This window comes from Chelonia mydas, chromosome 1 (assembly GCF_015237465.2).
Source record: "Chelonia mydas isolate rCheMyd1 chromosome 1, rCheMyd1.pri.v2, whole genome shotgun sequence".
In the NCBI taxonomy this organism is placed as follows: domain Eukaryota; kingdom Metazoa; phylum Chordata; order Testudines; family Cheloniidae; genus Chelonia; species Chelonia mydas.
This window is the reverse complement of record NC_057849.1, coordinates 108,680,009-108,706,199: the sequence shown is the minus strand read 5'-3', so window position 1 is coordinate 108,706,199 and position 26,191 is coordinate 108,680,009. Positions and strand designations below refer to the sequence as shown.

General features: G+C 40.7%; 1 protein-coding gene across 12 annotated transcripts in view; it reads right to left on the bottom strand.

Moving 5' to 3' along the window:
* The window catches only part of MCF2L (MCF.2 cell line derived transforming sequence like), a 268,042-nt gene that overhangs the window by 225,363 nt on the left and 16,488 nt on the right, over positions 1–26,191 (bottom strand). Inside the window, exon 1 of one of the 12 annotated variants that reach the window (XM_043535821.1) lies at positions 6,786–6,967. The exons of 10 other annotated variants lie outside the window; for them this stretch is intronic. The gene's annotated coding sequence lies outside the window, so the exon portion shown is untranslated. Of the gene's footprint in view, positions 1–6,432; positions 6,642–6,785; positions 6,968–26,191 lie in introns of those variants that run through there. One more of the 12 variants, XM_043535826.1, reaches the window with a different exon arrangement.

Below are 26,191 nucleotides of genomic sequence, written 5' to 3'. Positions count from 1 at the left end.
TTTGGATCCAGATGGTGTTCTTCCTATCTTACTAGGAGCCAGAGGAGACACAGAGTCACCAATGGTTATGATAGTTTAAGACTGCTGCTGAAGGGATGCTGTGGAGTTAGAAGACAACCACGGAACTACCACCCACTCCACCTGTAAGAAACTGAAAGGACATATATACATTTTAAATTTCACACATGGGCTGAGGACTCTCCCCCAGGAGAAAGTTAGAGGGAAGCATATGTATAAGTGAGTACAAGGTATACATTTCTTCAATATTTTGTAATAGCATCAAGTGTGGATATTTGGATGAGAAACACCAAAGGGCTACCACATCAGAGTTATTTGTGAGACATATTCACAACCAATGTAAATATTGTTTATAGATTTTCTAATTTAATAAAAACAGAAAAGAGAAAAAAAGAGAAAAGAAAAATTGTATATCACTCTCTCACAAGTGTAATCCTGTATAATGCTAAATCTTTGTCCTGAAAGGTCTGAGCTCTGTCTTGTGCTTCAGCAGAAGAGTAAGCTGACGTGTAGGAAAGTGGAAGTAATTGGATATATGGATCTCAGCTCCCCAGCCTGCTTCTTTGGCCTTAAAGATTAAAGTTAGCATCTATTTTATTATTTTCTTAATTATGATTGATGTAACGTACATGAGGAAAACTAGCAAAACCATGGCTTCTATTTTATTTATGTTTCAGAGTTCTGAATGGTTATACATTGAGGTCATTACAAGTACGGCTTCATAGAAACAGTCAAAATATACTTCAGTAGGACTTCTGGGTCAAGTAGTCATAAAATCAAGACATATTATAATTGAACAAGCATGGCAAATAAGTTATTTAGGTGATGAGTGTTACAAAATCCAGACCTTTTGGCTAAAATAATTTGCTATAATTAAATAATTCTACACAAGCAAACAGCAAATAGGCAAAGACCCTTAACTGAAGAGAGAATCAGTCAACTAGATAAATTACATGCAACACAGAGGGGGCACTGATCCTCACTCCTTTTAACATAAAAAGGACGCCTAACAACAAAAATATTTGCTTTACTTGAAGTCTACACAAGATGGTCTGGAAACATTTTGATTTAATATCCAAAATTTTCTACCAATTCTGGATGCCTCAAAACAAGAGCTGATTTTTTGAGGGTGGGTTGCTGAGTATTGTCTGAAAAATCAGGGTCCTTCACAGTTTAATGAGGTGACAGCTTCTTCCTTTCTGAAAGCGTGCGCTTTGCTAATGTTTATAAACAGAACATTTTAATCAAGCAGCACCCAGACCACCACCACGGAGGTGTATGTACTTGGTCTCTGACTGCTACCACTGGATCAGCTGGTTTAAATACAACCTCTCATTGGTTGTGGCCATTCTTTAGAGTGCTTCCTATTTGTTTGACCAGAAGAAACTGAAAACACACACCCCTTTGTCAGTAACTGGTCCATGTTTTAGTGCTTGTACAGCCTCTTCCATAATAGGGCCCAGATCCTGATCAAGGTCTCAGTCCTACTGCAGTATATTAATTAAATTAACACTCAGCATTACAAGAATCACTTCACGACGTTCTCTCTTCAAAGATGGCCAACAGCATGACCAGAATAATGGTTATACCATCAACTGCTCTTTCATTTTCTATCTGTGTTTTTGATAACAAAAAGTTTGACATTTACCTGTTGTAAGGAGTTTCCATCCATTTATTTTCTTGTACAACACCTTCATTAAATAAAGGAACATTAATTTCCCAGGTGGGTTATAGTTGGTTGCTATTTATGAGAGAAAACCTAGACGACATGTGGTCCAAACAGGTATGGTTGTGGTAGTGGGAAGGAAGAGAGAAGTTTTGTTTGTTTGGTTTTTGGTTAAAAAAAAAAAATCAAATCACTTTAAGGGAATGATGGTTTTTGAAGAAAATTCCAATTTTTCCATCTTTTGTCAAAACAAAATTAAGGTGTTCAATTCAGAATTAAAATTCATTTTAACTGATTTTAAAAAAATCAGACTGTAAAAGTTTTCATATGAAATGAAATTTGTTTCACTGGATACTTTTTGTGAGGAAAAAAAAAGTGTCAGTTTTCAACTATTCAAAAAAAACTAGACCTTTCCTAGGAATTAGGGTATACTAAATGCCCCTGACAGAAATTGCTCATCACATTAAAGTTTCTCTCTATTTTTATAGCTGTAGATCTGTCAGGAAAATTTCTTTGCTCCTCTTTTACAGTATAAGGCAGCGGTAGTCAATAGGCGGATTGCAGGCCAAATCCGTACCACCAGATGCTTTTGAATGGACCACGAAAACTTTTTATAGTTATTGCAGTGTGAAAAATTTCTCAGGACTCTGGACCTTGACTATACCTTGACCAAGAAATTTTGACCGGGGGGGGTGGGGGGGGGGGGGGGGGGGGAATTGACTACCCCTGGTATAAGGCCACTACTTTGTGCTTTGTATTTTGAATAGAAACATCAGATTGTTGCTCCCAGGGAGTTTTAACAGGCTTCACTGTTACAAAGTTCTTTCAGAATAGCAGCTCTGAAGGTTTACTGTTTTTCAAAAAGTGTTGCTTTGAATCTTTAACATAGGTATGGATCTTCCCCCACCTACCTAGAGACTTTCTGAGGAGATGTTTTACTATTTTCATTCCACACACTGTCAATCCATTTGATTGCTGACAGCTTTAATTTGAAATGAGCTGCTGGAATTCTCATTTGTCAGCTACTCCTTATGAATCTTCAAATAGTGGTCCATTATCAGCAATTACTATGATATACTATGTCTTGCAAACACGGGTTATAAAATGAGTTTTTGTGCTTGTATCTGACAACGTTGCTACTTCAAGAAAATTCAAAAACCACCCCATAATTAACAAGCATGCAGGTCTCCAAATTTCCCCATGCTACCACAACTCTGTTGGAAGAGCAGAGAATTTTGCTCCCTCCCCCCAGTTTTTTGAATTATTCTTGTAGTATTACTGTATCTTCTTGTTTAAGCTAGGTTGATACACATGCTTTTCAGTTTTCCCTATACTGTTATGTCCTTGTCCATGCTGCAAAACCTATCTTAAGAAAGATGGAATTACGGTTCAATTCCTTTCACCAACAAATTCATCTTTGTGGTGCATATTTTCTTTCATCACATAACAAACACTGTCAATTAGACTTAATTGAACTGTTTTGTTTTCCCTTTCTTTGCCTTGATCCTGTGTTAGAGAGCAATTTCTGTGATAGGCTAGCTGCCATGAACAACATGTTGCCTGGGCTATATTCCAGTCTCAGATCATATTGTTGTAAACATGATAATATCTATATCTGTGGAGGAATCTCCTTTGAACTTAGTTGTCCAACTGTGATCAAAGTTTGGCAGTGTGTTTCCACCAAGACTTAATCCATCGATGTAAGTCAATGAAGTTTTCATTACCAGAGCACAATCCTGGAGCTTCTTTTTCTATTTAAATAGATATTTAAACTCTGTCTCTGTTCTTTTTGTAAGGTTTGCTACCACAGAGTTTTTTTCCCCCAAGGTGCCCAGTTTTAAACAGGCTGAAACGACATCTATTTTTGTTAATTTTTAAACTATTTACCCCAGAGTTTTGAGTACAGTTCATAGTCCTGTCATATTTCTTCTGTGCAATTCACCAGATTAAGGAATGAAATGTCATACTTTATTGCTGCACCAAGATTTCCTTCCAACATGACACTGGATTTATGTCATGCCCAAATAGCATATTTATAGTGCTCATTTTGCTCCTTTTCTCATCAAGTACAATTTACTAGAATATGCAGAAGACCATCTACATTCCAAGGAAATGAAGGAGAACTGTATGAAAAATACAGGACAAAATGAAACATATGATGTTTCATGGTACAAACCATGCATTTGATTGATGGCAATAGTCATGCAAAAATGTCTCTTACATTGACTTTACATTAGTCATGAAATACAGGCTATCCTTTAAAATGAAGGTCAGGTGATAGTACAAGGAGTGGGCCACAGTGTGTGCAGAAAGAGAAAAGAACTAGTGGGAGGAGGCCAACAGAGGGCATGCCCCAGACTCCCTTTTGCTCAGCCTCATCCATAATAAGTGCCATCCATAATATTGCAGAGCTATGATAAAGTTGACACATGTCAGCTTCTATCTGGTCAGGCATTCTCCCTGGGGTGCTTCCTGTCTACTGCACCAGAACACAAGACACAGGGTGTGCTCCTCTATGAATCTGCTGCAGGTTTGGAAGAGGAAGAGCATTTTCAGAACTGGATATTGTTAATGTGTACAATACAACATGGACAGATATTTTATTGTCAAGATATTCCAAACGTGAAATCTATTCAAAAAGTTGTGATCATCAAGGCAAAACATTCAGCGATGGGCTTGATGATGCACTGTAATGCACTGGGAAGTACAACTCAGGATCCCAAATGCACAAAATTTGTACTGAGGCAATAAAATCATTTAAGAGGACAGCCACCTGCTTTGTCTCTAGGTACAGATCTACATTAACATCTGCCTCAGAAACCACTTAACTGCTTCTAAATCTGGCATAAAGAGAAACTTTAGAAAGGAAAGAAAAGTAAATAACCAAGAAAGGAAGATCTTAAAACTTTTAAAAGCTGAGATCAGATGCTTTGATATCCATTCCAAAGCTTTGTCCAGTAGTTTGTTCCCCATAGGAACTCCACCCAGTTTTCACCCTCTGTACACCAGAATATTTGCCCTCACTCACACTAGTAGTTGTGGGTGTCTGGTATAGCAGTTAGCTCTGCTGGGACAAAGTACTGTAGACTGGCAAATGGTTGTACGCAGAAGGGCAGTTAAAGGAGGTGATGGAAGGCTGTTATAAGGCTGGGGGACAGCTATGGTTGAGGCCTAGGGTCTATAGTATATGATAGCTATGGTAATTGTAAGGCGTGCCCTTGTGGATGGAAGAGTAGAAGATATATACTGCTAATCTGGCCTTTCATTACTTTTGTGGATTTGTGTCAGTCATGGTGTGTGTGTAGCAACACTATTTGCTTCACGATGACATTTTTGAGGGTTTTTTTTTTTTTAATGTTTAATTGATAGTGGGCATTGGATGAGGTGAGGACAGACTAGTACTGGGATAGAAAAGCAGTGGGAGAATTTTTGTTTTTTAAATGTGTCAGCAGCTGTCCACGAATCCTTCTCTGTCATAGGAACAAGTGACAGAAAAGTCTAGCTCCTTATGGAGAAGATTTCAGGTGTATCGTCCCCACTACAGTCACCCACACAACCACAAAGCACAACCTTTCAGCTGCAACATGACAAATTGCTAAAATCCTAAATCCAAACATTAAAAAAAACAAAACAAAACACACACACACACACCACATCCCCATTGCAATTGTTCAACTTCTCTATCAAGTCCTTTGTAGGCAGACAACACTTCAAGAGAGATAGCCATCATCAACAATGAAAGGGGGGGATTTTCAGGGGAATTTTCAGCCTGAGCCCAAAGTTCAAAGGCTTCCTATTAAAAGTCTGAACGTTTTTGTTTTTTCCCTTCGTAAAGGGCACAAAAACCTAACCCTCTGTGAAATTTCACACTGACTGATTGCCTCCTTTAAGAGAAAAACAGAAATGTAAGCCCCATTTTAAGCCTACTTTAGAATGCGACCCCAGCTATGAAATCATGACCAGGTGTCTCCATAATATTTGCCAAGCTGTAACCAATGTTTTGTCAACATACCTATAAAAGTGTTTCTATAGAGAGGACACTTTTCTCAGTACTGTGCATTATTTTCCAATTACATATGGGAAACAGATTTGTGTCTGTCCTCCTGTTAGCAAAACTGACTTCTACCTCACATATCCGTGACTCAGTAATTCACATGAAGCTACATTAAATGTTCTAGTCAAAACATGAATATACATACATAAATACAATTACTCACTCTTCAAGCTCTTCTCAGTTAAACAATTTTTATTCATTTTGTTAGCTTCTGCCAGAGATAGTGTGTCAAGCAAAATAGACCACACTAATTCATTTATCATATTTTAATGTTTATAAATTACCAGTCTCAAATTTCCAAGCCAAAGTAAGTCTTTGCAACAAGCATTATTTGAAATGTGAAATCAAACTTACCTTACAACCAACACCAAAATACCATTCTGTCAGAGCACGTCACGCAGTTCACGCTGAATGAATCTGAACAAGCTACAAATAAGACCAACTTCCTGCCAAAATCTTATTAGGAAACAAACACATTAGTAACTCTTCCACCAGCTCTCCAATACCAGACTCCGCAAAGCAGCTGTAGCTATGTACAAATGGCAACGTTAAAGTAATATTGCTAAAAAGAAAATAATAACTTATGTTGTAACACAGAAGCAACTTTTGACTTGGCAGTTAAGTCAAAAATATTTTTCTGCAACAGTCACTCAAAAACAAGACACCCCTAACTTTTAGCTTCATAAATACCAACCTTTCTTGTTGCCTTGTCACAAATTCCAAGCGTGTAGCTAATCTCTTCCTTTGACCATTTACTTTGTAAATTTGAAAAAAGGGTACAGTACACAGCATTTGAGAGCCAAATGAAATAAGACACTCCACGCACAAGTGTTAAACTCCAGAGATAACATAAATCTCAAGTTCAGAAAAACTGACATATTCAGTTTAGTGCAGTGTGTTCCCAGCAAAATTGGTTTCCACGGAAACCAATGGCTGCAGATGCTTTACCATTCAATAGGGAAAGACATTTCTGCAGTGAGAGCCTTGCTGACTTGCAAAACAGAATTCCGCAACATTTTTTTTTTTTTTTTGCCAAACACCATTTACCCAAATCCTTGAGGGAGAGATCTTCATCCTCACTCCGACTTCTTTACTCTGGGTAAAAGGCATGCGGTGCCCCTTTATGCCACTCCATCTGGCATTGGAAGGATCCCCTCACAAACCCTGAAACATGGGTCCTGAAAGGGGCAGAGCTGCAGACTGCAGGCAGTGCTGCAGACACAGAACAGCCTAAAGAGGCTGATGTACCTTACAGTACGGCTACACTGTAATAAAAGACCTGCAGCACAGCCGTGGCTGCTGGCCCAGGTCAGCTCATTCAGGCTCATGGGGCTCAGACTCATGGGACTATAAAATTGTCATGTAGACGTTCAGACTCAGGCTGGAGCCCAGGCTTTGAGACCCCACAAGGAGGGGAGGGGTCTCAGATCTTGGGCTCCAGCCTGAGTCCAAACATCTACACTGCTATTTTTTGCCAGGCAGCCTGAGCTTCTTGAGCTCAAATCAATTAGCCCAGGCTCTGGGGCTTCATGCCGCGGGTTTATTATTGCAGCATAAACAAACCCGTACATCCCCCAGGCCTGTCAAAATTATGCCAGGACTGTCCAGCCATAAAGCCACCTTAGCTCCCACTCTCCCCAAGCTAAGCTCCCTTAAAGGCACAGCACAAAATCTCATCATGCACATAAAACATCACAGGCATGCCTTTTATTGCTGCGAGCACCAAATTCATCACTTCACTTTTATACCTTATAATTAGGATCAGTATACTTTGTTTCTTTTGACCTGAATTGTGCCAAGAAAAAGAAAGGCAATGATACAGAATGGCAACTTGGTGATTTTCAGTGTGATGGATGGTATTTTTAGAAAACTTATTCTCTTATTTTAGGTAAAAGTTGATAGAAGTGAATTTTTGGGGGGAATTAAAAAATAAATGTCTAATCTGAATTAATCAACATGCATGTTTATCACAGTTCTTCATTCGGGGTCTACACTAATTTGTAAACAATATTTACAGACACTGGTGTCTGTTCATTGCTACCTACAGCAGTAGTGGCTCCTGTGCTCTTGTGGGTTAAGAGAGAAGGTCCTCCCATGGATCAGTAACTGGCTAAGAAATAGGAAGCAAAGGGTAGGAATAAAAGAGTCAGTTTGCACAATGGAGAGATGTGAACAATGGAGTCCCACAAGGATCTGTATTGGGACCCGTGTGGTTCAATATATTCATTACTGATTTGGAAAGGAAATATAGCAATGAAGTGCAAAGACTGCAGAGGATACAAAATTATTCAGGATAGTTACATCCAAACCTGACTTAAAGAGTTACAAAACTGGGTGACTATATGACAAAATGGCAGATGAAATTCAACATTGATAAATGCAAAGTAATGCACACTGGAAAAAATAATCCCAACTACACATATATAATGATGGATTCATTACCACTCAGGAAAGATCTTGAAGTCCATGTGGATAGCTCTCTGAAAACTTCAGCTCCATGGGCAGCAGGTATAATAGGCCAGGGCAGGCTAAGCCTCCCCTGGCATAGCTGCTGACACCAGATGCCAGTTTCAGGGTTTGCACGGGAAAGTTTTTGCTTATTATGTGCCATGCAGGTTCTGGGGCGGCTGAGGAAGGAGTATGTGCTACTCAGCTTCCTAGGTTAATCAGTAATCTCCCTGGACTGTTTTTGCAAAGTTGTGTTGTTTCATTGGTTATAGTCATCATCAGTGATGAAACATTTGTATCTCTTAGGATGCAAGTAAAAATAATTTTACAAATTTGGCAAAACTGTATTATACAGTAAAAAGGCAAATGTAAAGTTCCTTCTCTCCCCCAACCCCATATCTTAATGTTGGGGCATTCAACTCATAACTCAATAAATTAATTTCTATAAATATACTTGCAGATCTCTTAAATAACAGATTCCCAATCTGCAATATTTTCATACCTTACTGGAAACCATTATGTACACTATATTTGCTGTTTTATAGTAATGCCTTGTCTCTCTCTCCCCTTGTGTTAAATCCAAGTCTCCAGAATATTTCAAAACCTCTCACCCTTACACTGCCTCAGTCCTATTGATTCAACAGCAGCACCTGCTGGCTGAGCAGAAGTAGGATTCAAGGTCAGTGCAGACCTTTTAGGAAGATAGATTTGCAGGGCTATGAGATTTGCATTCCGAGTAATGGGAAGGAATTATGGTTAAGGCGCCAGACCCTCCATATCCAGATGCACAGAGTGCAATGGATTATCCCCATTGGTCCTTAATATTGTCCTTAAGCGGGACCTGTGAACTTTGCACAAATAGAAAAATTTGAACAGCCTCCAATGTATGCAATGAAGAGCTTTACTTCAGCTTTTCTAGTTCAACTTCCCCATAACTAGGCTAATTAAATGGGTGATACAAAAAGCACCAGCCTCAACTACAGGCTATCATATCAAGAAAAGGTTCACTTAAACATCTCAGAGAGGAAGTCGACTATGTGCAGGTCCATTAAGGGCTAACTGCTTAAAGGGGGTAGAAAGTGAACTGACAAACATATGTCACATGCCATATGTCATATGCCAAGGCTCAAATATGGGCCATACTGTGTGAAAAAAGCCCCAAAATAAGGGACAGAAAAATATTCATGTATGACGACATTGAAAAGCTGTGGGATACATTCATTTAGTGTAAATGCTGCTTTCTATAACCTCACTTTCATAATTCTTTTGCAAGTGGACAGGCCTAGCCTGTTCACTTTTGCCACAGGCCCCGCCCCCTGCCCCTCCTCTTCCCTGAGGCCCCACCCCCTGGTCAGACCAGAAGCTGGAACCTGTCCCAGGCCCAGCCACCTGTGAGAAGCCACAGACCCTCCATCTGCCCAGGGTGGGGCGGCCCATGGCCAGGCTGCAGCTCTTCAACCCCTGTGACCCCGCCCCAGGCCAGGCCGGAAGCTGGAGCCAGGTCAGGGTAGAGCCATGCAGGAATCTGTGCGGAGCCGCGGACCCTCCACCTGCCCAGGGTGGGGGGGAGGGGGCAAGCTTCCCAGCTTGACCCCAGCTTCCAGTCTGGCCAGGACCTCGGGGCGGGGGAGGGGAGGGTGAAGAGGAAGGGCAAAGGCATGGAAACAGAGGGGGCAGGGCCCCCCACTTTTAGGAAGAATCTGTCACCCCTGGCACTTTATAAGGATGACTAAAGACAAAAAACTTTCCAAATGATTGAATCTAAATTAGTGGTTACCACTTAAGAAAGATCTTGGAGTCATTGTGAATAGTTCTCTAAAAACATTTGTTCAATGTGAAGCAACAGTCAAAAAAAGTTAACAATCTTACGAACCATTAGGAAAGGGATAGATATATTTTCTGTCTTATTGCCACTGTAAAAATCTATGATATGTCTGCATGCAGTTTTCATCACCCAATTTCAAAAGATATATTAGAATTGGAAAAGGTACAGAGAAGAGCAACAAAAACTATTAGGGGTGTAGAACTACTTCAATATAAACAGAGATTAAAAAAGACTGGAACTTTTCAGCTTGGAAAAAGAGATGACTAAGAGGGGATATGACAGAGGTCTATAAAATCATGAATGGTGAGAAGGTGAAAAAGGATGTGTTATTTATTCCGCTGCATAATAAGAACTGGGTCACCCAATGACATTAATAGGCAATAGATTTAAAACAAACAAAAGGAAGTATTTCTTCACACAACCTGTGGAACTCACTGGCAGGAGTGAAGGCCAAAAATATCATGGAGTTCAAAGAAAAATGAGATAAGTTCACAGAGGTTAAGTCCATCAATGGCTATTAGCCAGGTCGGGGATGCAACCCCATGCTCTGAGTGTCCCTAGCCTCTGACTGCCAGAAGGACGACAAGATGGATCACTTGATTACTACCTGGTTTCAGAGTAACAACCGTGTTAGTCTGTATTCGCAAAAAGAAAAGGAGTATTTGTGGCACCTTAGAGACTAACCAATTTATTTGAGCATAAGCTTTCGTGAGCTACAGCTCACTTCATCGGATGCATACTGTGGAAACTGCAGAAGACATTATATACACAGAGAACATGAAACAATACCTCCTCCCACCTGGAAATGGCCCACCTTGATTATCATACACATTGTAAGGAGAGTGGTCAGTTTGGATGAGCTATTACCAGCAGGAGAGTGGGGTGGGAGGAGGTATTGTTTCATGGTCTCTGTGTATATAACGTCTTCTGCAGTTTCCACAGTATGCATCCGATGAAGTGAGCTGTAGCTCACGAAAGCTTATGCTCAAATAAATTGGTTAGTCTCTAAGGTGCCACAAGTACTCCTTTTCTTTTTGATTACTACCTGTTCATTCCCTCCGAAGCACCTGGCATTGGCCACTGTCAGAAGACAGGATAGTGGACAAGATGGGCCATTGGTCTCACCCAGCATGGCTGTTCTTATGTTAGATGGGTCAGTATGCCTCTGGATACTTCAGATGTCAAAACTGGGATCCGTCAAAGGTAGCCAAACAACCTCCACACACAGCCCAATCATATATCAGTTGTTGAGGCACGACTGGGGAAGCCTCTACCAGCACAACTTCCCAGTCTTTTAGGGACCAACACTCCACCTCCCACAGACCTCATTGGCAGCACTGAAGGAGTGCCTTCACCACCTTAGCCTGCCTTCACCACCAGCAATCCCCTCTGGATTACTGGAGTTAGGGATCATCCAGCAGCAGTTCAGCACGGACAAATCTTCCATTAGTGCAGGGTCTCAAGAGGAAGCAGAAATGAATCACCATCTCCATGGTAATAGCTAGGAACAACTCTACCCTGAGGTGCTTCCTGACTGAAAGTCACACACAAGAGAGTTGTTACAATGGTTATTTTTTCTTCCAGTGCATTTAGTAATTTGTGAGAGTACTTCTCACCAGGTGAGCTTCTTCAAAAACAGGTCATACACTTTTGACAGGATTAAACTTAACAAAAACAACAGATGTAACCTGAGCAGGATCTCCTACACAAGAAATATATTTCCATGTGCAATTGCTAAACTTATCGGTTTTGAAGAATAACTTGTTCACTGGTTAGCTTAGCCTGCATTTTAAGAAATTAGACAGTAATTTAATTATGAACAATTTAAACTAATTTCAAAGAATCACAATTTTTCTAATGTACCTTATAATCAAATATGTTCAAACCAATCTGATAAACTGATCTGAGAAAATACAATTCATTAAGTGACTCTGCAGATTAAATATCCTGCTTTTAAACTCTAGCTATTAAAACAAAAAACACAAACCTTTTCCTCGAGCAAAAAGTATATTTGACATATCACCATTTTTAAAACTATAAGCAATTCAAAAAAAATACATACTATAGGTTTTTTAAAGAGACAAAGAACTCAATAATGATAAGCATTTTGTCTGGAGTTTGTCCAACAGGATGAAAAATAAAAAGAACTATCAATCTTCACCTATAAAAATATAGTTTTTCCGCACAACTCTTTCCATTGGGAGGAGACACTTGCTTCTAGCCATACTAAGATGCAAGATTACAACTTTACAGTACAGCTTGTGTGTGTACACACAATTTTTGTTATGAATTTTCTCTCCTTAGGTGGTGATAGTTTGACTCATGTCAGTTAGTGGAATGCTGCACAGGTCCACTCCAGCAAATAGATACAGGATTGGGGCCCAAGTTCATAACTTTAGTATTACAGATTTTATATATGTATTATTTCACTGAGTTTTTAAAAAAACAAAATTACAAAAAACATACTGTGTCAACTCCTAAGTGCCATGAGCAATAATAAAACTCAAAATCTAATACAAGATTTTTACTATCTATACAAAGAAACCACTTTTAATCACTTCATTTTAATAAATTACAACAATCCTAAACTTACCATGTACTTACTTGTCATTATAGATGAGTCACATCTGAGGTATAAAGTTTTAAAAGTTCTAGATGTTATCCATTCACAAAAATAAAATTTTAAAAACAAGAAATAATGGGTTCCTCTGCCTTCTAAAGTAGACAGAGGGCCAGATTTACAGATTTGAAAATCAATGGGAGTAAGGCACCTAACCTGCTTAGGCCCTTTTATCAATCCCACTAGGCACCTAAATGCCTTTGAAAATCTGGCCAACTGGATGGTTGGATGGATGGATTTGGTAAAGCTTCCAGAAATATTCCTATTTCAGCTCTGAACAAGCATCAAAAGTTTCTGCACATAAGGTGAATATCTGAGGAACTGATGAGTGAATTAAAGTGAAGGTTTATAACAGAAATTGCATTGCAATCTTAATTATAGAAGCTTTTGCTACCATGAAAGCTACATCAGTTTACATAAGAAAATTACTTGTTTTTTTCCCCCTTCCACATTTAAAAATATATCTTTTATACAGTACGTAACAAAAGAACCACCCACTTCTCTAACATGAAGAAACTTAAAGAAAGCTATACCTAATTTGATTAAAAAAGAAAATTTTATGTCTAACAAATTGGTATAAAATAACAGGATTTTTTAAAAATAAACTAGCATTTCTTAATATTTTAGCACATGCGACAGTGGCTGGATTAATAGCTCTAACAGCTCAGAGGTCTCTGGCCACACCCAAGGCAGTGACCTTCCCAATTGCCCCGTAGGAGTGAGGCAATTCAGTATGTGTCTTTCTACTGATGCTTCTAACAAGGACTCCAATTGTACTGATGGTTTTTATGTGATGAGGAAGTGGTTTGAGACAAGGAACTCATTTCAAACAGTAGTCAGATAACCTTCAATCAATTCTCTCCTAGGCCAACTTTGAAGCAAACCAGAAATGTTTAACCCCCTCTCTGAATCAGTGATGACAGAGCATTTTAAACTATTGCCTTTGAAATGAGCAAGTAGATATAATGGGGGAACTTTCCCCTCATTAGCTTCTTCTGTAAATGCTAATCTACCACTCAGGAAAAAAGTGACAAGAAATTGCTCAGATGACATTTAAGAGCATCTGATACACTGGATAGAACCCTAGAGGCCTTCATTTTTTATTTATTGCTTTTATTGGTCCTGTATAAAATACGGGATTTTCAGCAATTCAGCTGCCTTCTGTAGAGGCCTCAAAAATATTCTAAAAGTTTCAATTTATATTTATATTTGGTAACGATGCTTCTTTAACCACAAGAAGTCTCTGAAGTCCATCCTGATCAAAATGGGTGCAGCTTCCCTTTAAGTGTGCAAAAAGCAAGGAAGTTTTGAGCGAAGGCTTATAACTCTGTATAACCCCCTGCTGCTCTGTGAGCTCCTCTCTCAGAGGAATGTGTGGTCTTAAGTAGCAAAACCAGGTGAGTCAAAACACAGAATTTGAACTATAACTGTTAAATTATCTTGGAGGTTTTAAGCCATCCCATTAATATTAGTTTTGGTGAGCAAATAGTTTCTGCAGGAAACTTTTGAAGGAAAGGAACAAATGTGAAAACCCATTGCTTTTGATGTGTTATTTATTATAAGAGTAAAAATAATTTTTTTCCCCCCACAAGATGCAGGCAAACCCTACTTGAAAAAGATTTTTTTTTGCCTTTTAACAATGTATATGTGAATAGTCCAAGAAAGAGTACTGCAGCAGTACTTCAGATATATCTCACACTTAAGTTGTGTCAAGTGTGCAATTAGAATTATTTTCTGCAGCATGCAATACTTGAAACTTTGCCTTAAATCTAACTTCCAGTCCACTGAACCAGATGAGAAACAACAAAAATACAGCCCTTGCAACTACAGATGGTAGTAAGTATAGTCTGATGAACTTTGGGTCAGTATGTATGACTATAAACAGAGGGAGCACACGGAAAAAATGAGACCATAATGATCAGCATGCAAGACAGTGGTCACAGCAGTAAAGTTGCTTAATCATTGTCTATGTTTATGTAGGCATCATGGTAGTGGGATTTGAAAGAGGACAAATGAGGTGGCTTTTCAGATATAGTTCTACTCAACATACATGTTTACTAGAATAAAAAAAAAATAGCTTGAAATTTTACCTGAAGTGTGATTTTTTTTTTCCCTGGTAGATGGTCCCCTTTTCAGCTAATAAGACTTGAGTTTTTGCTACACTTTTAAAAAAAATGTCCTGACTTTAATATTCCTACCCAAATAAGATTTGATTTTACATACCATACATGCTGTAATACCTAGCCAAACAGGGGATTCAAGAAAGATGTTTCAGTATTAACTATGGACATTGTTTTATTAGTTTAAGGCAGTGGTTTTTCAAACTGTGGGTCACGACCCCAGTACTGGGTCGCAGAATGTAAGGCACTAGGTTGTGGCGGCTCCGGTCAGTACCACCGACCGGACCATTAAAAGACCCGTCGGCGGTGCTGCCCGGCTAAGGCAGGCTAGTCGCTAGCTGTTCCAATACTGCACTGCACCCCGGACGCGGCCAGCAGCAGGTGCAGCTCCTAGGCAGGGGGTCCACAGGGCTCTGCATGCTGTCCCCACCTCCAGCACTGGCACTGCATTCCCATTGGCCAGGAACTGGCCCATGGGAGGCGCAGGCAGTGCCTGCAGGCAAGAGCCGCATGCCTCCAACTAGCAGCTGTACCTGCTGCCAGCCACTTCCAGGGCACAGCGCAGTCCGTGGAGCCAGGACAGGCAGGAAGCCTGCTTTAGCACCCCTACTGGGCCACTGACTGGGAGCCGCCAGCGGTAAGCCTGTGCCCCAAGCCTGCACCCCAATCCCAGGCCCCAGCCCTGAGCCCCTTCCTGCACCCAAACCCCTCATCCCCAACCCAGAGCCCTGACCCCCTCCCACACCTAAACCCCCTACCCCAGCCCTGAGTTTCCTCCAAACCCCTCATCCCTGCCCCACCCAAAGCCTGCACTGCCCAGCTCCGTTGGGTCATGGGCACCAACAATTTTCTTTAACTGGGTCGCCAGAAAAACAAAAGTTTGAAAACCACTGGTTTAAGGTGTGATTTAACCTGCACAACTTGAACATCCTGGATGAAGTCCTGGCAAAAAGTTCCATGGACTTCAGGATTTCAACCCTTTTTATTATTATTATTTGAAGCAATGAGACATTACAGACTAGCCATATGGTGGGTCTATTTCCATGTGATTAAATGCATAGCTCCAGTTAGCCATTAAGCATGTCTCACCCTGAGGATATAGAGTACTAAATGTACCAAAAACTTAAAACTATTTTATACTAAACAGCAGAAAAACATCAGCTGATAATTTTCTGAAAAGATTGGCTCATTATAGACATGTTAACAGACTCCTTAACTATGGGCACCACTGACACCATTACGGGAAAGTTCGATAGTCAGTAAAGGAACACACTTGTTCAAAAAAAAAAAAAAAAAAAAAAACAAAAAAAAAAAAATCTATAAAGTCTATCCCTTTACTACTGACTGTATAATCTTTTTATAATAGTATCAGTAGTACCTAGAATTAAGGACTGTCAGCATATCTATGATGAATATACAAGAGTGCATGCCCCATACACACACAGCGTCAGTGCAAAAACACAGACGGTGATTACAAGCTCTGTAATTCAGGGACTTTCTTCTTTGTACAATGCCAAGTACAATGGAGCCCTGGTCCTTCAGAGGAGTACCTAGTGTGCTATGGCAATTTCCTGCAATATCCTCGAAAAACCTTATGGTATTAATGTGACAGAATACATCCATGTTCACACCCTACACACTATTGTAATAATCTTTGTACAAAGTATGCCATGTGAGGTATCATTTGAAAATTCACAACTTGCTGATCAGTAATATCATGGTAAAATGCATATAGCAACATTAGATGTAATGTTATAAACACAAGCTGAAATCATGATTGAAGCATGTTTCACAAATAAGTCTGGGGAGTGGTTAAACCAGTTTTCCAAAGACAAAACGCAAGCTGACAACAGCTAAGTGTCAACAAAGCTAATGGGCCATTACCTACAAAGTGGCCACTCTTTGGCAAAGAAGTGGGGACAGGGCAAAGAGATCTGCATCTTGGCAAAGAAACAGCATGGTGTCTCCTCCTTCCGGCAGACTGCCTGTCTCCTGGTTCTCAGCTGGAAATGCTTTACAAAGAGGGACTTAAAAAAATAAAAACTATAAAAAAAGAGGGGGAAACACCCCAAGACAACCATTTCTCTCGCCCTGCCCATCTCATTCTCTGTACCTGAGAAGACAAAGGAAACAGCCATTGGACTCTGGGGGAGGGGTCCTGACCTGAAGAGTTGGGTTAATAATGCTACTACAAGCACGTGTTGAGAAACTGCTTTAATCTAACATAGTTTGTTAAAAGTTAGGCACTAGAAAGTGTTTTATCTTTATTTTTCTTGTAACCGTGACTTTTATGGATCATTACTTGTATTCACTTAAAATTTCTCTTTGTAGTTAAGAAACTTGTTTTACTGTTTTATTTAATCCGGTGTGTTCAAATTGAAGTGACCATTGTGTATTATTCCTTACAGGAATAGTGGACTTAGTATATTTGGACCATCCAGGAGAGGGCTGTGCAGTGCAAGATTTACATTTCTGGGGAGAGGGGGGACGGGGGGGAACCTGGGACTGAGTGCATTGGTGTCACCCTGCAGTATAACCCAGGCTGGTAAAAGCCAGAGTGTAATTCAAGTGTGGCTGGCAGGTTGCAGTTTACCCAGACACGCAGGGTGTAGCTTGCATGCCAGAAGGCTGTTTGTAAGCAGCCAGGTGCGAGCTACTTCAGCAAGGCATTGTAAGGCACGCAAGGTTGCAAGGCAGGGGTGACACAGGCCTCCACTGGTCTGGATAGCACCGTGGTATGTGACTGTTAAATGCAAAGTTTATGTATTATTGTGGGCTGGGATTGTATGTAACCTCTAGGGGGAAAATGTGATGTGAGCCTGGGAGTTCAAAAGACTACACTGACATTGCGCCAGACAAGAATACACTTTTGGAATAATAAGAATAAAAAGTGTTTTTCCTGGGGAATATCTAGGGGGAGGTTAATACAAATTCCCCCTCTCCAGTTATGCAAAAGCCAAGCCTTTTGAAGCTACGTCCTGAGATGAGGGGGACTGTCTGCCAACTACCTGTTCCCGGAGGTTAGAGTTCAAAGGCCTAAACTATATAAAGAAACAGGCTGATCTGCTCAGTCTGGGTTCTGGTTCTGAATCTGAAGACAGTCAAACTTGTAACCATGGGGAAAAAAGAGCTGTAGATTTGAAGGACTGACACCTGTAAGATTCCAAGGTTGGAGCTGGAGTGACCTTTGGTAAGCTTTTTAACATGTGTAGATTCTTTTATTGTTTTCAACAGTTTTCTCTGTAATGTTTTCACCTTAAGAATAATGTGCTTGCTTAGAAAGACCGGTGTGGAAACTCATAACTGCCCGCAATTATGCTATTCATAACCTCTGGTGAGAAAGCAAAGTGCAGATGCTGGCCTGTTTAGGTAAACTAGCTTGCTATGAATATTACAGCATGATCAAGGAGCTATGCAGCCTTAACAACCCCGTCAGGAGGGAAAGAGATGTGAGTCTCCGCCCAAGAGAGTGATGGCTAAGGAGCCAGAAATCTGGAAGTGGGTACCCTTAGTGGACCATGGAAGAGGTATACAGGTGCAGTTGCCTTGAAATGGATAGCTAGGAATGGAAATTTTAAAAAAAAAAAACAGTATTTCTTCCATTCACCTTATCTGTTGGAAGTTAAGTTCATTAGAAGCGGAGTTGGCATCACACATACTCCACTACGATATGTGCACCTTCCTAAGGGTGAAATTCACTTTACCTACATTTAAGCCAGATATATGCATAGCTGATCCATCTGCAGAAACACACTTTGAGGGACTGAGTGGTATGAACCGTGGAGGATCTTGTAAGAGGCCCTCTTCACCAGGGTGAATTTCACCCTAAATTGATACCAAAAAAGGAACAGGCTAGTTAAGAGGCTTTTTTATTCAGCAAGCATTAAGCATGTATAGCAAGTATTATTTTTGTTTTTAAACCTTACCATCTCTGTGATGGAGAATACCCATGCAGAAGGGAAAAAACAAAACAAAAACACAAGCTCTATAGATACGAGAGGAAAAAATATGAATAATGTTGAACAGTGTGACAAAAATACATTAAAAACAATTACGTATAATTCTTAGATCTCAGCCACAATCAACTCATGGCTTAAAAATACATTATTAATATAATGTAACAATCTCTCTAACTGAAGATATAAGCTCCTACTATACATCTATTTGGTAGAACAAAGCTTTTACCAGATAAAAGTTTATCATTTGTCAAATTACACAATTCAATAAAGTAATAATGTATTTTTAATCTTGTGAAGACAGGGTTTTGTGGGGAGCGACACATCCCTGGCTGATGCACAAAGGACATTTGTAGTCCTACTTTAACAAACAGCTTTTTAAATAGTAATGAGTTTCCAAATTCAATTCTTAAGCCACTTTAAATCTTAAAAACATAATACTTTGCTACCACGCTTATGCTTCTCTGCAAACATGTCAGTACAAAACCACTCTTAGCGGCAGAGTTTAGAATTCTTCACTGTGTCATGAGATCTCCTTTCAAAGGAAAGTGTTGCTACCTTCCTCAAGATAAATAGTGACAAATAAGAATGCTTCCAATCCAACCTGAAGAGCTTTTATAGACATATTGAAAGAAACAATTAGCCAACTGGCACTTCTTTTCACCATCTTCATGGGAATATCTTAGTAAACAAAATGCCTGCATCCTATTAAGGAAATATTATATTCCTTACTTTAAACTGAATGTGTTAGTAATTATTCAGGACATAATTATAACTATTTGCTATACGAGCATAACGAAGTTAAAAACTGCATCTCTCATGCCCAAAGGATCCTAAAGGTGAGAAGGGATGGGGAAAGTGTGGGGTCATGTGGGGGGTGATCACAGGGGTTATTCCCCTGACCCCCAGCTTCTCCCCCACAAAAAATTTCCCCACCAGTTGCTGTCCTGGCCCCTCAGGGTAAGCAGCTGGTGCGCCGGGACACTTTGTTTACCTCCATGCCTGCGGACGCTCAAGGTAAACAAACCATCTTGACCCGCCAGCAGCTTATCCTTATGGCCAAAAAGTTTGCTGACCCCTGAATTATGGGGTCGGCTTATGAATGGGTCATAATTTTTTTCCATTTTTACTTATCCATCTTGGGGGGGGAAAGGGGGGGATGTTGGCTTATAAACAAACCGGCTAATGATCAAGTATATATGGTACTTAGTTAGAAGTGACCTGCCAGTCGTCATTGTACTAGTCTGCAAACCTGCTAAAATTCAAGAAAAACCCAACATTATCACCCAACTTCACAGTTAATATTTAGCAGAGGACAAGAATGAATTTCATACTACTAAGAGTTCATCACTTTACTATAAATATATCACACTACTGTATGTAATATTTCATAGTATTCTAGAAAGCCACCAACTCCACCTGTACATTGTGTGTATATATATTGTATATCGGATCTTACATGCGCACATGCCACACAGAGCACTGCTAATATGGGACTCAAAGAATTAAAGGAGGATAATATAATTAATGCCAATCAACGTGTGTTTATGGAAAATAGGTCTTGTCAAATTAAGGTATTTAAAAAAAAAGTTACTTTTGGTTTGTAAAGGTAATAGTGTTGATGGAACAGATTTCTGTAATGTCTTACAGTATCAAATGAAATATATCTTGATTAATAAATGACAATGATACAAAATCAATATGGCTCACATTAAATGGATTAAAACTAGTAAAATTATAATTACGTTGAGATAATTTAACAGTGAATCGCTGCTGAGCAGCTGTGTTTCTAGTGGGATCCATCAGGGGTCGGTTCTTGCCCCTGCCACTGTTTAGTAATTTTATCAATTGCTCTGGGGTCGGGGGGACAGGGGCAACAATCATTGCTCCTAGAAGTTTGCAGATGACGCAAAGATTGGGGCACTAGTAAATAATGAAGAGAATACAACAGTGATACAGAGTAATCTGGATCACTTTGTTTGCTTGTGCCCAGCTTACCATGCACTTCAATACAGGCAGTCCTCGGACTTACGACATACTTGGTTCCTAAAAATTGCATCCTAAGTCGAAACGTCGTAACTCAGAACTGCTATCCTCTCCGTTGCGGGACCAAGCACTGTAAAGTCTAAACCAATTGTCGTAAGTCAAATCAGGGTATCAATTCAGAAGCATTGTAAGAGCTGTTCATCATAAGTTGAACATCAAGTTGAGGACTGCCTGCCACACGGAAGGTCATACATTTAGGAACAGGCCATGCTTACAGGATAGGGGACTCTATCCTGAGAAGCAGTGACACTGAAAAGGATTTGGAGTCCACGGTGGATAATCAGCTGAACATGAGCTCTGAGTGCAACATTGTGGCCAAAAGAGTTAATGTGATTCTTGGATGCATAAAACAGGGAAATATGGAGTAGAAATAGAGAGGTTATTGTTACAAGGTTGGTCCTGAGTTTGAAACAACCCACTGCTGGATCCCCAGTCAGGTGCAAAAGTTGTTTATTCAAGTGTCGCCCCCTTCAGGCAGGGCAGCACCTGCAGCACTCATACTCAGCAACACAAAACACAAGACAAGTTGCTGGTAGCAAATTCAAAACAATAGTCCCATGTCAAGCCTACCTTTCCTCATGGATGCTCTAGAAGGCAGCAGTCTGTAGTTAGTTCCTGGCCCCTGCCAGGCTCCCTCTTACGGAGAGAGAGGTTGAAGTCTACTCTCCCGCCTAGCCAGCCCCCCTTTAACTCCTCCCTCCAAGCCTGACACCTACTGCATGTGTAGCAGGACAGGGCTTACTGGGTCCATAGCAGTTCAATTACCCTTTCCCAGTCTGTGTGGAGTTTGTGCACCCCATTGCCTCTTTTTTTCTCCTAATGATGCAACCTCTACTGGAAAACGGTGTGCAGTTTTGATACCACAATTCAAGAATGATTAAAGGATTGGAAAACATGCCTTATAGCAACTCTGCTCCTTGAGTCTATCCATTTAGATTATCAAAGAGAAGGTTCAGGAATGAGTGGACTGCAGTCTAGAAACACCTACACAGGAAACGGAAATTTTATCATCTAAACAGAGAAAGATGTAACAAGATCCAATGACTTACTCGTGGGGGAATTCTGAGCCAATGCATACGTGCAGAATTAATGTCCACCACAGATTTCTTTGCTTCCCTGCAGAAGAAAGAAAAAAAGACTGACAGGGAAACAAAGGGAAGCCACAAGGGAGGCCATGCACCTCTCCCCAGCACCACAGGCACATTGTTGCAGACACCCAGAGCAGCTGGAAGAGAGGTAAATCACTACCAGGGAGGGGAGGGGGAAGGCTAGGGGATTCCCCGCTGTGCTGGGTCAGACTCAACTTCCATGCATCCATACCCAGAGCGCCCCCCAACCCCCACCAAGCCTCACCCCCTTGCACCTGGCTCTCCCCAGTCTTACCCAATGACTCCTACCCTGCGCCAGGCTCAGCTGCTAGTCCTGGCTGGGCTGAGGGGGGAGCGCACTTCCTTTGCATGGAACAGGCAGGGCACTTCCTGCCCCCATTGCTCCTCAGCCATAGGGGGTCACTGTAAGGGAACTGCTCCCCTGTCTGCCCAACCCCTGTGTATTCAGACACCCCCCTTCCCAGAGTCCCCTGCTGAGCTTCACCCCCTGCATTCAGAACCCCCACATTCAAATCCCCATCCCGATGAGCACCACCCCAACCAGCCCTCTGCACCCAGACTGCCACCCCACTGAGCTGCAGCCAGTTGCACCCAGACCCCCACCCCATTCCCCCAACACCCGGACCCCCCCATCCTGCTGAGCCTCCCACACCCAGACCCCCCCCCCCACTAATCCCTAACCACCTTTAGCTGGACCCCCCTGCAGCATCTCATTGTTCCTGCACCCAGAATCCCCCCCCAAAACGAGCCCCTGTGCATCCAGATTCCTGCCCCCATAGGCACCTGGACCCAGATTTCCACACACAGAACCCTATCACTTCTCACCTGGATCCCACACACACTAAACCCCTCTACACTTGGATTCTGTCAGACTGAATCTGCCTGCCCAAACCTAGTGTGTCTGGCGCAGAGGGGGAGGGCCCCCGGGGTGTTTCTGGGGCAGGCCCAGCCCTTGCGTTGTGTCAGGCACAGTCTCACTGTTGAATCTGTGTCCCAAGGTGGAGGCTGCAGGGTGATCGCCCACCTGAATGCGGCTAATGGGCTGTGGTCCCCACTGCCATGCCAGAGCCTCCACATTTATTTAACAAATAAAATTTGCAGAATTTTAAAATATTGTGTACAGAATTATTTGGTGCAGAATTCCTTCAGGAGTAAGTGACTGGAAGTTGAAGCTAGACAAATTCAGACTGGAAAAAAAAAGGGGGGGGGAGTTTCCCCCCCCCAACACAGCTGACTAAGGGACATGGTGCATTTTCCATCACAGGGACATTTTTAAAATCAAGATGGCATTTTCTTAACAAAAAAACCAACCAAAAAAACCCCCACAAACCACACCACAGGGGTATGTTCTTGTTCAAACATAGCTATTGGACTTGCAGGAAGAAACACAGGGAAATCCTATGCCCTGTGTTATGCCAGTGGTCAGATTAGTCAATCACCATGATCCCAAATCTACAAAAAATTGTTCACTTACCAGATTCAGCTATCCACAGTAGGTCTTCCAGTCATTAATGCAAATTAACACACTTTTCAATGTACATACATATAGTTTCACCAATGAAATTCAGCCACCTCTAGGTTAAGGATAGATCACTGGCACACAGGTGGAGTGGAGTGGAGTGGGGGAGAGGAAAGAGATTTTCACCCACAGATATTTGCACACATCTCTAGTCTTTAAAAAAAACAAACAACACACACATGAATGGGATATTTTCCATCTACTGGACCTAGGTTTACAAGCTCTCATCTACACAGCTCCATACACACGAACCTGTTTTGTTATATAAAAGATATGCCAACATTCTTAAATGAGTGTGAAAGGCCAAATTAAAGCCCTATATATTGGTACTCTCTCAGTTTTCTGCTCATCAGAGTTAAAACAATCCTTTTGCTGCTATGCCATAGCCCATAGTGCTTTCTAATATAAAACAAAGCCAAGATAGGACTCAGAACTGTTGAGGACAATATACAAATTTTACAATTCTTTCTATAATCAAGCAACCTGGTCATCCATTCTGGTTATTGTTTTTAATCAATATTTTCTCTGTACACATGCCAGTTGTATTTCTTGTGATAAACCCTTTGAAAAAAATTTCTTCAGATTGTCCCTTGCAGCCTTCCAAATAAAACCAAGGTTAATTCCAACGAAATACCAAGTATGGTAAAGCTTCTTGGGGAATAGCACCTGTTCCACGAAAGTTTCTTAGGAGACTTTCTCCAATAAAGTGCAAGAATAAATAAAGGATTAGCTAGACTGGCTAATTTATCTTTCCTGCACTCTCAGCATTCCAAATTTTTTTTTTTTTAAGTGGTGGGGGAAATTAGTTACATTCAGGACATTCAAAAGTAGAATGGATTTAATCCAAATGCATTACTTCCCATCCCTTTTTGAGAGGGCAGTCAATTCTGGATAATATATGGTAAAACAGTTGCATATCACTATTTAGTGAGCAACAAACATACATTACCACTTCTTGCATTTATCCTGATTTGCTCCTGGGGGTGAATCATTTGAGTGCAATGCATAAGTGGATTTAGCAGAATTTATAAAGGCTTAATATGTTATTTCTTTTTTGGCTTGTACTTCCATTAGGCTGTTATTAAGAGGAGTACATACCAGTGGCTTGGTAATAGAATGTTAGCTGAAAATCTGTTTCCGATTTATTGAATTAGACCTGCTAGAACATCTCAAAACAAGCAACCTCAACAATCTAAGGCTGAAAATTTATTGGTTGCTGTACACAGAAAGCTATGTTTCAGAATAGCAACCATGTTAGTCTGTATCCGCAAAAAGAAAAGGAGTACTTGTGGCACCTTAGAGACTAACCAATTTATTTGAGCATAAGCTTTCGTGAGCTACAGCTCACTTCATTGGCATCCGATGAAGTGAGCTGTAGCGCACGAAAGCTTATGCTCAAATAAATTGGTTAGTCTCTAAGGTGCCATAAGTACTCCTTTTCTTTTTGCGGAAAGCTATGTAATTTAACATTTTTAGTTGAGGCCAAGAACATTCTTCAAAGAGTTTATGAACGTAACAGCTAAGCATTTCAAGAGTCTGAATTACAGCTTTACAATGGTTAAATTGGTTTTTAATTATTCTTGTAACAAGTTTTTGTGCTTCTATATGAATTGCTGATGCACATGTACCTTCAACTGCTTTTTCAGTTCTCTTGTAATTTTTCCACATAAAAACTAAACAGAAAAGAAGCCCATTTTATTCAGTTTTACATTTTAAAAAGTATTTTCTATTCGGTAAATATATGTTATTGCATAATTTTGCACCAGAGTGATTTTTCAAGCTTTATTTTCTGTTCCAGATCTTTGCTTGTTTTGAGTCTTTAAACCCCCGAGCTGAGCTGTGCTTAGGTCTTAACTTTGGTAAAAGCTTTGTCTGTAGCACCCTCATTTGGAAGCTGTTTGTCACAGCAGTCCTACTTGCTGTTTTTATAATGGTTTTCACCAGTATGCCATACTAGCACATTTACCTTTCTACAAATTCTAGAGCCACCCTGACTTCACTCTAAGCCACGGGAGGAGAATGGAACAAAAAACTGCAGAAAGACCAGGCTCCAGAAAGCTTGCAGGTGTGGAAGTGAGCTGGGTCAGCCCACTAGTCAAAAGACACCATTGCTACCTGAGCATACCCTGGAACACAATTTGCAGGAGGTGGCAGCATTTGACACTGGCCTGCAAGCACAGCACTCAAGGAGCTTGACTCAGGTGGAGCTGCAGTGAGAGGAGGCAGTGCCATCTTAAAGACATTGTGCCCTAAGGGAAAGGAGGCAGGTTGACTAGAATCTGAAAGCTGAAGTTGAAAGTTGAAGTTGAAAGCTTTTGAAATTCTTCCATTAAAAAAAACAAAAACACAAAAACAAAAAAAAAAACCCACCACACAGGGACAAAACAATCATGAACTTTCCCCCCCCAAACCAGCTCTACAGGCAACCGAGGAAAGAGTGAGTATTATAGATGCAACTTCACAGCATTACGCTTCTGTCCTTGTTACCCTTGCCCTCTATTCTTTCCACTGTTTGTCTCCCCAAGTCACATCTTAATCTAGACTCTAAACCCTTTGAGGCAGAAACTGTCCCCTGCTCTACATTTGTGCAGTGCCTAGAACAATGGGGCCCCAATCCTGCCTGGGTCTCCTGGGAGATATTCCAATATAAATAATGCCTAATAATACAATAGGGAGGTTGACTTTTGAAAGCGAGGCAAGAGGTTAAAACAGCAGATGGTTAAACAAATAAAGGCAGTGAGAATGCTCTCTAATGCGATCTATCACAGATTACTAGGCTGCATGAGAGATTTAAAAACCCAATACGTGTT